Source organism: Bos mutus, chromosome 6 (assembly GCF_027580195.1).
Source record: "Bos mutus isolate GX-2022 chromosome 6, NWIPB_WYAK_1.1, whole genome shotgun sequence".
Classification (NCBI taxonomy): domain Eukaryota; kingdom Metazoa; phylum Chordata; class Mammalia; order Artiodactyla; family Bovidae; genus Bos; species Bos mutus.
This window is the reverse complement of record NC_091622.1, coordinates 76664555-76677252: the sequence shown is the minus strand read 5'-3', so window position 1 is coordinate 76677252 and position 12698 is coordinate 76664555. Positions and strand designations below refer to the sequence as shown.

Here is a 12698-nt window from a genome sequence, read left to right as displayed (position 1 = left end):
CTCTGGAAAAGGGTATGGCAAGCCACTCCAGTATTCTTGCCTGGAGAATCCCATGGACAGCAGAGCCTGACAGGGTACAGTCTGTGGGGTTGCAAAGAGTCAGACATGACTGAGTGACTAACACACATAGAATCTGTTATTATCAAATACAGAAAGGACTCTTCCTTTCACCCACTCTCTAAAAACAGATGGAGAATTTCAATGAACTCAGAGTAGAACAGCTAAGTCTTTTATATATATATTTGTATTTGTGAGCTCATGGGCACACTTAACAATTCTAAGAAAAAAAATGACACCTGGTTACTTTATGCAGTAGAAAAGTTAATTTCAGTGGGCCACGTAGACTCAGACCAGGGTACTGACATAAAAGAATTTGGGGGACAGTGTGCACATCTTTGGGCTCATAAATGCTATTCACAGGCACACCTGTACTACTCTTTCACACTGGCTAATAAACATCAATATCAAAATCATAATCAACAAAAAATTTGAGTTTTTCTCCCACTGATCAGCAAATTCCTAATAACACACACTCAAAGATAAGAAAGGAAGCATGTCAGGAAGCCCTTACTCATATTTTAAAGTTTTTGTTTATATTTTATTATAAAATAGGATATTCTAGTAGGAAATTAATTTGCATAAACGAAAAAGACATAAATGCAATAGCGATCAAAGCGCAAACATGTCCTTGAAGGCAAACAAATGCTAAATTACAATACAGCCTCTGTCTTTAGGGTTCCTCCCTATGTGAACAAGAGTATATTTTGAATGCTTTGCAAATCTAAGAAATCAAAGGGAAAATAGTCATTTGCAAAACTTAAGGAAAGATATTCTCCCTCTAATTCCAAATGCTATAGCCATTCACACCATGCTAAATTAAAGCTACACAGCATTTCTCAAAATTATTTTGTTTTTAAGTACACAAGCAGTTTTCCTTGCTGATTTCTGGGCAAAAAATGCCCCACTTCTAACAGTAACTATCACTCCTACTTGGCAGCTCTTTTCAAACAGAGTTTCATCCAGCAGTTAAAGTTGTCCAAAGGAAATCTGAAAAAACATTTCAGTTTAGCATAATATTATTTGACTGACTTCAATTCTTTCGATTTGATAACTTTTTTTTAAATCTGCTATTTAGGATTAACTTCACTAGAGCTCAGCAAGAAATCAAAAGGAAAACAAGTCCATAAAAAATTTGTCTTTCCTAATTACTAGAAACAATGCCAGGCACAGTAGCTGGAGCCAGTAAGTCTCATACTCACTATTATTCCCTGTGCAAAGGAATGTTTTAAAGGAATGTTTAAAATCTCCAAAATGCAAGAAGATCATCATTAATAAACTCATTTCTAAAAGACCTTCCATTCATATTTTCATGGAGGGCTCCCAATCTGAAGGATAATCACACCAAGCAACTTAAAATGAGACATCAAAAGCATTTATCCATTAAGCAAATCACATGCTGGCTTATCACTCTTTAGGCCATGGATGCCTGGAGCAACCTAATGTATCTATCTAAAATTTTTAAATAGTTCACATAAACCTTCATAGTAATCATTCCTCCTACCCTGAGTTTACGGAAACAGTCTCATCAACCATGCACACCAACAGAGCAGGTTACTGAACACTTAGTTATGAAGAAGTGCTAGGGAATGGCATTCAGGCACTTGTGACACATTCACCTTCAGCTAAAGACAGCACAATACCCTGACAGACACAGTTCTAATGACATCAGGACCTGTGGAATGTATGACTGCTAGGAAACACATGCTGCTAGGAAACAAAGAACAGATCTGATCAAATCTTCTAACACAGGACCTGGAATCACTGTGATTAGATCTAAAATAAGAGGACAAGTACTCTTTAATCTTCAGAAATACTTGCAAGGGCAAAGGCTTTAACACATACCCTCTAGAAAGGAAAGAAATGTAAGAAGCTAGAATCGCATGGATGAAATCACAATTTCCTAAGTTTTCCACTAGCCCTATCCCATACAAATATAACAATCAAAATCAGGCATCAGTGATTCAGTATTCCTTTTTTGGTGAGGGAACTGAGGGGTAATCTAAGCTATTCCAAGACGCCAGTATCTTAAAATTGAAAGAAATATGAAAATGATGGTACCCAGAATCAAAGTACCCTTTTACATTTACAGTGCTATACTTTCTTTCAACAAAACCATGGACAACAAACATGAAAGCAGTCAGGGCTAATCTACAACAAAGAATTTCATGTCTCTGATTATTGAAACTGAAAAGTAATTAGCTTTCCAACTTTTTAAAACTGTCTTTGTACATTTTTAACCCTTGGCAACAACAATAACAACAACAAAAGATTGGGTGAAACAAAGGTGAGATATTTCACTACAAATATTCTAACTCCTAGACAAATATCTGGGAATCTCTTTTGGTGATTCTATAAAAGAACTGACAATTCTATCTATAATCCATATATAGACAAATTGAATGCTGGAACTCTAGGTCATTTAGTACCATTACAGATTGAAAAATATACCAGGGAAATCTAGCTAAATTCTGTTTAATCTCAGGGAAACAAAGTACATTCTCCAAATGAAAAATTACAGAAGAACTATTTCTCTGTAGATTCTACAGTGACATCTTTTAACTAGTGTTGATAGCCCATATGACACTAAATTAGCAGACTGCCTATTTACTTCAGAGCAAAACACAGAAGGCAATTTTTCCTTCCTGCCAGCGTCTGTGCATCTCCTCATTTCCCCAGCAGCTGGCTGAAAGGATGTAAAATCGGAGGTCCAAGAAGGCTTATACTTCCTAATGAGTAATCCACCCAAGAAAGTAAACACAACAGACATCACCAGGTCGGGCTCCGAAGGAGACTGGCAGGGCTGCTTACACCGTTGTTTACAATGTGCTCTAACTACCGCAGGCAGGATCACACACAGGCACAGGAAGGAGACACCCAGAGGTGGCTCACACGCCTCGAGTTCGCCCAATTGCTGTGATATCTCTGGCCATAAATTATGCAGCGCACATTTCTATCTGAGAGTGGCCAGAGAATTCTGAGGATCAAGGGTTATACGGGCTTGATTTGGTTATTTCAACCTGACCGAAAGAGGACTACTCTATCGCTTGGTCCTCACCAGGGCCAATTTGGGGTGCATCGCGCGCTGCACCAGAGATTCTCACGCGCAGCACGCATCTCTTAGAGGTGCTCACTAGGGGACAGGGGACACAGTAGGGCTTCCTCAGAACCCCTACCTCCCCCTCGGCCTCCTCAAACCAGATTTTCCGGTTAAGCGGATCCCAGGCGATTTCGATAAGCAAGCTCAGCTCAAGTAGCATCAGCTCTGTCATCCCGGCAAATATCTCCGGGCCATGCCCGGAGCGCACTAACGCGCGCACACGTAGACCTGAACACGCCGATCCCGCTGCCGATTAACCCCGGTAGCGGAGGTTCCCTCCTATACACACACACACATACACACCCACCCACCTATAGTGCCAGGGGGCCTGGCACGCTTAGCCTCTGAGCTCCGACGCGGGACCATCGCCCGGGGTGCGGTGACACTGAAGCTCCGCCGCAGCCCGGAGCTTTCCCTTCACTGGTGAAAAAATACAGGGCGCCTGCGTTCCTACCTGTAACCTAGCCGACCGCGGCCACCAATGCTCTGACCACCCTGCCCCGGCGCCCCGGCCGGACTGATTATTGCAACACCGCCGCCCCCACCCCCCGCCCAGTGCCCACTCCCAACACCACGCCGCCCCCGGCCACCCACGAAAGTAGCCGCTTTCTCCAGCCAAAACCGCCTAACAAAGCCAGAGCAAGCAGGTCTAAACCAAACTGCCCGTGAAGGGGACACAGCGGGCGGGGTATGGGGAGGTGGTGAGGCTCCGCGACTCCGGGACACGAACTGGGCAAACGCGACCCCCATGGATGCTTCAGGCAGGTGTCTTGAGAGGGTCCCCTCAGTCCCCATCACCCCTGAGCCGAGCTCCTCACCAGGTCCCTGTGGGTCCTCCAGCCCTCTCCGGCCTCAAGCGGCACAGGTTCCGGGCCGGCAGCGAGAAGGCGCCCCCTGGTTTGCTTTGGGCTCCCACCAGGGGAATGACACTGGGGTGAGACAGGAGGGAAAATTCCCAGGGTGGAAACCGTTCCTATCCCCCAGAGTGCTGGACTGCGAATGCTCACCGGCCACTCTCCCCTTCATTTCTCTCAGCCGCCAAACCGCCCAGTAGCTGGAAAAACCTCGAACCCGTGCCAACCCCCAGCGTCCACCAGCCTTGAGATTCCCTTCCCGCCCCACATCACGACTGGATGAGTGTGTGTGCGGGCTAGTGTGCAAGTGGGAGGCTGAGTGTGCGTGAATCCTGCGCCCCCTCGGTCGCCTGCCCCGCGGACGCAGACGCCTGCGCCGGGCCGGGGCCACCACTATTAGGAAGAGTGAGAAGAATAAATTACCTTTCGTAACCGCCGGTCCCTGAGCTCGTCCCATCAGTTGCTCAACAACCTGCAGCCTGGTGCAGTTTCCACAATCGAACCATGGAGCCCGGGGCAAAATACCGAGCAGCCCCAGCGTAGACACCCCCAGCACACGCGTCCAGGAATTATAACCAGAGCGCAGAGAAGGCAGCGGGAGGGTGGAGACCCCGGCCAAGGAAACAACGAAAAGTCTCCTTCCCCCTTTTCTTCTGCTACACAGCCATGAAGAAAAGCGACGGGGTGGTGGGGTGGCGGGGGGAGCCAAATGCTTGTCTTCCTTTACGTTTCCTCGCTTCACACACACCAAGGGAGTAAAAACGGAGCAAAGAGAGTGGAGGGTTCAAATGTCTCTCCCAGTCCACAGTTGCACAACTTCGGAGTCAGGCTCTGGCTCCAGCAGCAGCCGAGGGACCCCAGCGGCAGCTATTAACATGCGGCAGTCATAGCTGGGGCTGCTTTTCCTCCTGCTGCTGCTACCGCTTAAGGAAACACGCTGCTGAAGAGACCAAAAATCTGCCACCATCCCCCCAGTCGATCTTTATATCCAGTTCTCCCACCCCACCCCCTTTCTTTTTCTTCTTCTTCCTCGTCCTCCCCTTTCCGCTGGAGAGCGGGAGCGATGGAAAAGGTAGGGGGAGCCGCGAGGGCCAGGGGTGGATCCTTCTCCGCCAAACCCTCCTCCTTCTCCTCTCGGGGTTCTCTCGCCGCCGAGGGTCTCCCCACGCGCCCGAAACCTCCGCCGAGAGCGGGAGCGAGGGACCCACAAACTCCTTCCCAGGTGCACAGCGGGGGCTTGCCGGCGGAGCGGGAGCCCGGCCGCCTAGGGCTGCTTCCCGGGGGCCGCGGAGCCCCGAGCCCGGAGGGTGGCTGATTAGCTCGTCGGCCCGGCCGGGCAGCTGCGGACATGTGGGAGCTTCATCGCGCGGCCCCGGGCTCGGCGCTGCCGCCGCTGCCTCCGCCGCCTCTTCGCTTCGTTCTCTTCTTCGACTCCCCGCGAGGGAGCAAGGTTCTGGCGCTCTCCAGACACGCACACTCACACACACGCACACACGAGCGAGCTTCTGCCAAAGCCAGCCGTGCAACCCGCGCGCGCGCACACCCGGAGAAAGAGGACGGAGGCAAAAAGAGAAGAAAGAAAGGGGAGGGGGCGAGTCACAGGCGGCAGCTGCGAGAGCTGAGGCCACGAGCAGTCCGGGAAAAGGCGGCAGCGGCTGCGGCGGCGCCCACCCGGACCAGCGGCACCATCTGCATCCCCGCTCCTGGGAACTGGGGCGAGCAGACAACCGGGCGACGCGCCGAGAACCGGTCGGAGCGCGGGCGCGCCGAGGCCGAGCAGCCTGCGTGCCGCGGACGCAGCCGGGGCCCTAGCCGAGCCCAGAATGAGCCGCGGGCAAGCGAGCGCCGAGAGCCGAAGAGGGGGCTCGCGCCGCGAGAAGGGGTGGCGGGAGGCAAAACCCGGATATGGAGTGCGCTCGGGCTCCGCCGCGCGGGCTCCACCTAGCAGCTCGACAAACGCTTGGAGGTGGGAACGAGAGAGCTGCTACAAGAGGCTTTCCTTTCAGGGTTTGTCAAACAAAGGGTACCTCTCCTCGCGGCTTTGAGACAAGCTCTCTCTCTCTCTCTCTCTCTCTCTCTCTCCCCCTCTGTCTTCCTTTCCCTCTCCCTCCTCCTCTCTCTCTCGCCCCCCCCATTCCCCCTTCGAGCTTCCCTCTCCCCTCTTTCTTTCTCCCCCCCCTCCCTCTCTCTCTTCTCTTCTTCCTTCGTTCCACCCCAGGTGAATAAGTGACATCAGATTGAAACTACTGCCAGCGTCTCTTTTACAGGTTCAAATTATTCCATATTTTCATTATGCAGGTTTCCAGTCCCAGTGCGTTTTCTGCCTTTGGTCCATTTTATGTTCCTTCAAACTTACCACAGCGTGCAAGTTCATTGTAGTCGTTAAAGTATCTTCTGATAATCCGATGTGGGGATTAAATGATTTTATTTCACATCAGTAAAAATTACCATAATGGATATGGAAAGGTGTCGCTTCCAAAGCAGTGCCTTTTGATGGAGGAAAAGTCTGTTCAAGTTAACTGAGTGACCTTGTTCAATTACTGAGCCCTTTTCTGCCTTCTTTGTAAATGAGAGGGTTAAGTAGGTAATTTCTAAGGTCTTTTCCTGCTCTAAAATTTCATAATTTGAAATGGCTAAGGTGTTATTGTCTGTATCAGTACATTCGAGTTGCAATTATAAGAGAAACCAAGATTTATTATATGCATTCAACAAGCACATTATATCCAAATTACATTTGAGTGTATATAATATATTCAGAATGATCTAATGCCCTCTCAGTTATTAGGGAGGTAGAGTCAACATCTGAAGAACATAAAACCTCATTCGAATTAACAGACCAAACCCAATACAAGTGACTATCAAAGTCTCACTCAGTCTTCAAAACTCAATTCCAGTACCAACTGCTACCCATTCAAAATAATCACCCCTTCTATTATATTCCCATAGCACTTTGATTGTATCTCTACACTCATCTCATTCTGGTTTTTTCTTGTTCTTTTAAAGGTATTAGTTGCTTGCTGTATGCCTTCTCACATTAGAGTATCTTCCTGGAATTTAAATTACAAATTTCAATCATCTGTGTAAGATTAATCTGTACCCACATTATTTTGCACATTATAATTCTTTTTATTTTGGAAAAAAAATGGGAAAGAGGTTGAATGATATTGCTGAATTCTGACCAACTAAATATTCACAGGCTTAAGTTAGGCTACTTGAATTTGCTTAATATGGGGCATCCATGAATTCCCCAGAGTACTTAAAGAAACCGTAAACTGACATCTGGAGTCACTTTTACTTAAATGATTTTGGAAAGAGTAGACTCTAACCAATTGTGACAAGAGGCTCTTATTTGTAAAGGAGGAAAAATGGAAAGTACTCAATTCATCCCCCAAATGTAGATATGTAGAAAAGTAATAAGAACAGAATATAGAATGAAAGGTGCTATATAGATATTAAATGGTATAAGTGGTAGCAGAAGAAATATAAATAAACAGCACCTATAGACCAATTTTTAGAATCAGACATCATGATATGGCAGGTCTGGTAGGATATGTGAGAAAAATAAATTTTAAAATATAATTAATATGTTTATCAACATGCGAGATATAATAAGTGAAAACTAAGCATTGTAAGTTAAATAAATAATTTAAAGTATTCACCACAGAGGAGTTGATTCAAACAAACAAAATTACAAACAAAATAATGAGGAAGAAAGAACCAAAAAGGGGAAAAAATGTGTGAATAAAAATAGCTGATGGTTAATGAAAAGCACTGTAAAGAAAAGAATAGGTTAAAGGTTTATACAACTTAATCAGATGTCAAGGTAACAATTTTTACAGCAGCTACCTGTACTTTAGGTTCAAACCTCATGCTTCCAAATCATTTTAAATCTGATGGGCATAGTCTTCTCTATTTGATTTAAGATACAAAGTGTCAATACTCCATTGCCAGGAAATCCATGACTCTTGCCAATATTTTTCTAAGGTGAACCTTCCACGAAAATACCATCAAATAAAATGCTATGCCCTCTTTGCTACACAACTCTATTTAACACCTTCTTCTCGGGACAAATGATGTTTGAGCAAAGAAGCTATTATATGTGGTAGCTCTGTGTGCAAGAGTGGTTTTCAAAAAAGTTCCCACTGTTGACTTTAACTACATTAAAATTGAAAAATAAATCAATATTTATAAAATTGAAAAGAACCCCTCCCCAAAAAAATTTTAAAAGCTGAATAGCCAAATAAGATAATCACAATTAAAATATTTTAATAATTTAAAATATTTCCTGACCAAAAGACTTTTCAAATAAATACACTAAAATCTCCAGCACATGATATGTAGGAAAAGAACATGCATAACATGTTCACAATATAAATACAAATGGCCAAAAAAAAGGAAATATATTCTGTCAATGTAAGTCCAGTACGTAAAAATATATACAAGTACCAGATCCATTTTGTTTCACTCATGAAATTAGCTGAAAAATAGCAGTTTCGTACTACTAAACTCTAACAAAACTGAACTGAGACATGCCTGCCTCTATGCTAGTGATATTTACTGACACAATTTTTCTGGAAAGAAAGCTGATATTATGTCAACTGCCTACTAGAATAATATATGTCACTAATCCATGGTTTCTATTCACAGATGTCACTTCTACAGAAATAAACAGAGGTATGGACAAGGCTTTTGCACAGTGGCATACCTCTCAGTTGTAATTGTTGTATGAAGAAAGTAAGTATGTAAGATACCTTGTTTTTGCATACTCAGTAAATGCCTTCTTACCTGATTGGAATTGATAGTTATTCAATTAGGGGAAGTTAGTTAAAGTTAACAAAGTTTTTTTTTTTTTTAATAATTTATTCTATATTAGTTAGGATTCACTTTGGCTGCAAGCAACAGAAACACACATCAACAATAAATAAGATAAAAGTTTATTTATTTTTTCAGGTTAAAGTATAGTATTTAGTGATCCTGGGCTGTTGCGGCATTCCAACCTATAATAGACACCTTCCTTATCTTCTTGCTCAGCCATGCAGGGTAGTTATTCCTGATTCCAGTTCTCGCTATCATGCCTACACTGCAGGAGCAGAGAAGAAAAGGAAGAAAAGAAAGACACACCCAGAGACATTTTCCTAAACTTGCACACACCATTTGCCCTTTCATTTCATTTTCTGAAATAGTGAGCTGGTAACACCCAGCTACAAGTAAAATGAGAAATGTTGACTATTCCAGGCAGGCATGCATGCAAGTGAAAATCAGGATTCATTAATGATTCAACTCTTCCTTACCCTATGACTTGACATGTACTACCCTGGGCTGAGCTTCAAATATTTGAGGCTTTTAGTAACCAAACTGTCCCTTCTGCAGACACTAGACAATGCACCTTCACATGAAATGACCTTGTATTTCAACCAGATGTAAACTTTCACAAGATTATAAATTACTAAGCTTTTGTTACTAGGAAAAATATTTTCTAATACCTAATCAATTATCAGCAGACAGGTATCATCTTAAATGCTACTGGGCCTAAATACACTGCAGGGTTAATCATACCTGCAAGCAAAGTATGTACCAGAGCTTAATATTCAGATTCCTAGTGTGCCATGGTATGATTAGAAGTCTAAGGGATTTGGGGTTCACTAGAATGATGACTCAAGTGAAGATTATATATAGTATCAGAACATATTTGACTGACTAAGGGATAGTTTAATTCTAAGAAGTATCCAGTGATGTTCTTCATTTCTTGGGATGTACATCAAAGGACCCATTTTAAAAGGTTGGTTATATATCCCTACTGATTTGGTATCATCTATTCTTACCTTGATTCAAAGCAATTCAGCCTTAGTCTTTTTTGGTCCAAAAGAGGATCTATGTATTATACATTCTAAATAACCTGGAAATTTATCAATAGACCCATATAAAACAAATCTAGATATAGATACTTTCTATAAAGAGCTTCTCCTAATTGTTTAACATTCTTTTTATATCCTTTTTTCTTCTCAGTGGAGAGTCTCTCTAGAACTCCTTTTCATAATTTCCCTAATGCTTGCATACATGCATGCCAGTTCTGCATGACTGTGAAAGAAACAACAAGCTTTTTCTTTTTTAGTTTTTTTCTTTTTAACTTTCCCTGCTACTTTGTCTTAGATCCCACAATTAAATTACCTTTCATAACTTTAAATTAGGTTCAACACCAAATGCTTTAAACTACTTACTATAAATGTTACGAATAGAACACTGGCCCTTGGAGAAGTATTCAGCACTCTTATAAACATGGTTGCTGTTAAAGTATCACAACACAGTATCTAACTTCTAGACTCTAGAAATATAAAAATATTCCAAAACCCAAAACTGTTTTCTTAAGATCTCCCTCTTATAAAGGCAAACATGCTTATGCATTACAAATTAAAATACCATGGTCAACCAGGTATTTAATAATGATTGTCATGGCCTAGAACAAAAGGGAAATACTTTTGTTTCTTTGTAAAATATTGCACCCTGTTAGGCTCTGCTCCTCAACCTTATTCTTTTTAGACACCAATAGGAGGTGAAAGTGAAAGTGAAATCGCTCAGTCATGTCCGACTCTTTGAGACCCCATGGACTGTAGCCTACCAGTCTCCTCAGTCTATGGAATTTTCCAGGCAAGAACACTGGAGCGGATTGCCATTTCCTTCTCCAGGGGATCTTCCTGACTGACTCATTATTCCCCCTTCTCTCAGAGTGGTTCCTCAACATAAGTATGAGGAGGCTTTCGCCATACCGTTTGGCCCTGTCCCTTGGCTATGTTTGACCAGGCAAGGGCAGCTGGCCCAAATTTTGCTAATCAGTATCCTTCATTAGGAGTTTTCAGACTATATTATGCAAAGGGTCTCAACACCCCTGATAGTGGAGGATCAGGGGTACATGGTCACATTTTCTGCTATATATCTAAGACTGATTTAGTGCAATATATTCTTGAAGAAAGCAATCAGATCTTAAAAATACTGCTAGCCTTAATAAATTATTTTTTATTTGGCATCTATATCTAAACTCCTAATAAAGATGTACACAGAGGGAAAATTCTGTATGGACATGTTATAGTCTAACATGCAGCCTGTATTATGGTGATATCTAGGAAATTAGGTTCCCTATAATACTGTCTGCTGGATTTTCCTATAAGCTTGGCTTGTAGAACACATATTGCATTGTTCCTCTTGGAATGTTGATAATAATATTTTTATAGTTATCTAACTCCCAGTTAGATAATTTTCTCATTTCTGATATTTGCTTCAATCATACACCTCACCTCTTTTCTTATAAAAGCAAAATGAAGAGTGTAGGAAAAATAATAGTTATTGCCTACTTAAAAATATAGTGCTCAGGACCATATTAGATATTTAATAAATGTTTGGTGATGAAAAAATTCAAGGCAAGTATTATATATGTTATAAAATATATGAGATTTATCTGTTATGTCTGATTAATATTATATATCACTCTATTAAGATTATATATTAATAAAAGTTATACATCTAAATTAAAGCTATCAAATTCAAGTTAGTCACCTTGACAAGGGGAGGCTGCTGTTGCTTAAAACAAATTGAATCCTCTGAAATAATTTTATGCTATGACATGCTTTGGAATATCCTTGAGATATTAGTGAATCTCTTGCCTTGAAAGCACTGTTTTTTTGGCTAATGGTTTGGAGTCCGCTGGAAAAAATCACTTGCATTAAAGAACTGGAAAAGAGCTTGGAAATCATCTAATTAGCCATCAAGCCAGGAAAAAAATATGTTTTGTTGTTCAAAATAAAGCATGACTAATTTTTATGTGGATTATTTTTGCACTGAAACTCTTTTAAAGTAATGACCCTCACCTTCTATCAGCTCAATTCAGTCACTCAGTCATGTCTGACTCTTTGCCACCCCATGGACTGAAGCAAGCCAGGCTTCCCTGTCCATCACCAACTTCTGGAGCTTACTCAAACTCATGTCCATCTCTCATCCTCACCTTCTATGGGCAAGGCCTAATCCTCCCAAGAAACCAGCGACATAGGTATTATTTCTACTTTAATAATAATGATACTAAGATTCATAGAGTATAATATCTTTCTCAAGGATGAACATTTAGTATTAATAGAGTACAGCATTTAGACACATTTATCTTATTAAACCTTTGGCAACATTCGTAGAGATCCTGAAAGTGAGTTTTTCCAATGAGAACACTGCTCCTTGGTTATGGTTCTTTGAATCAGGAAGGGAAGGAGGTAGGTTGCTTGATTAGCAGGATAAACAAGTCTTGTTTCCAGGGAATTGGCCTTGAGAGAGTCATTGTTTCTCTGAATAGGCCAGGTAAGCTACCAAATTGTGACATGGCCCTCATTTACCTGCCATTTTAATTCAAGATTCAGAGATGGTTCGTGTTTGATGGGAGACCTGAACTATTCTATCACCATTTAAACTTGCCTTTAGGCACCCAGCAGAAGTGAAGAAAATGATGATAATCTGCAGAAAGAGTCATAAAACATATGCACAGAGAAGAGTCTACATGAAATGCAGAGAGCGTTTTTAAATGGCTGTCTGGACATGAGTTCTATTTCTTTTATAAGATCCAGCTACATTGCTATACTTAGTTTCTGGAAAACAGCCCTTGAGATGTTACAGTACATTCTCCTTTTTGATGAAGCCAGCATAACTTAGTCATA

At 42.3% G+C, this 12698-nt stretch overlaps 1 protein-coding gene across 5 annotated transcripts in view; it reads right to left on the bottom strand.

Moving 5' to 3' along the window:
* Positions 1-4573, bottom strand: part of ADGRL3 (adhesion G protein-coupled receptor L3) — a 956872-nt gene extending 952299 nt beyond the window's left edge. For all 5 annotated transcript variants that reach the window (XM_070372463.1, XM_070372465.1, XM_070372461.1 and 2 more), the window contains exon 1: positions 4435-4573. The gene's annotated coding sequence lies outside the window, so the exon portion shown is untranslated. The remainder of the gene's footprint in view (positions 1-4434) is intronic.
* Between the last annotated feature and the right edge of the window lie 8125 nt (positions 4574-12698).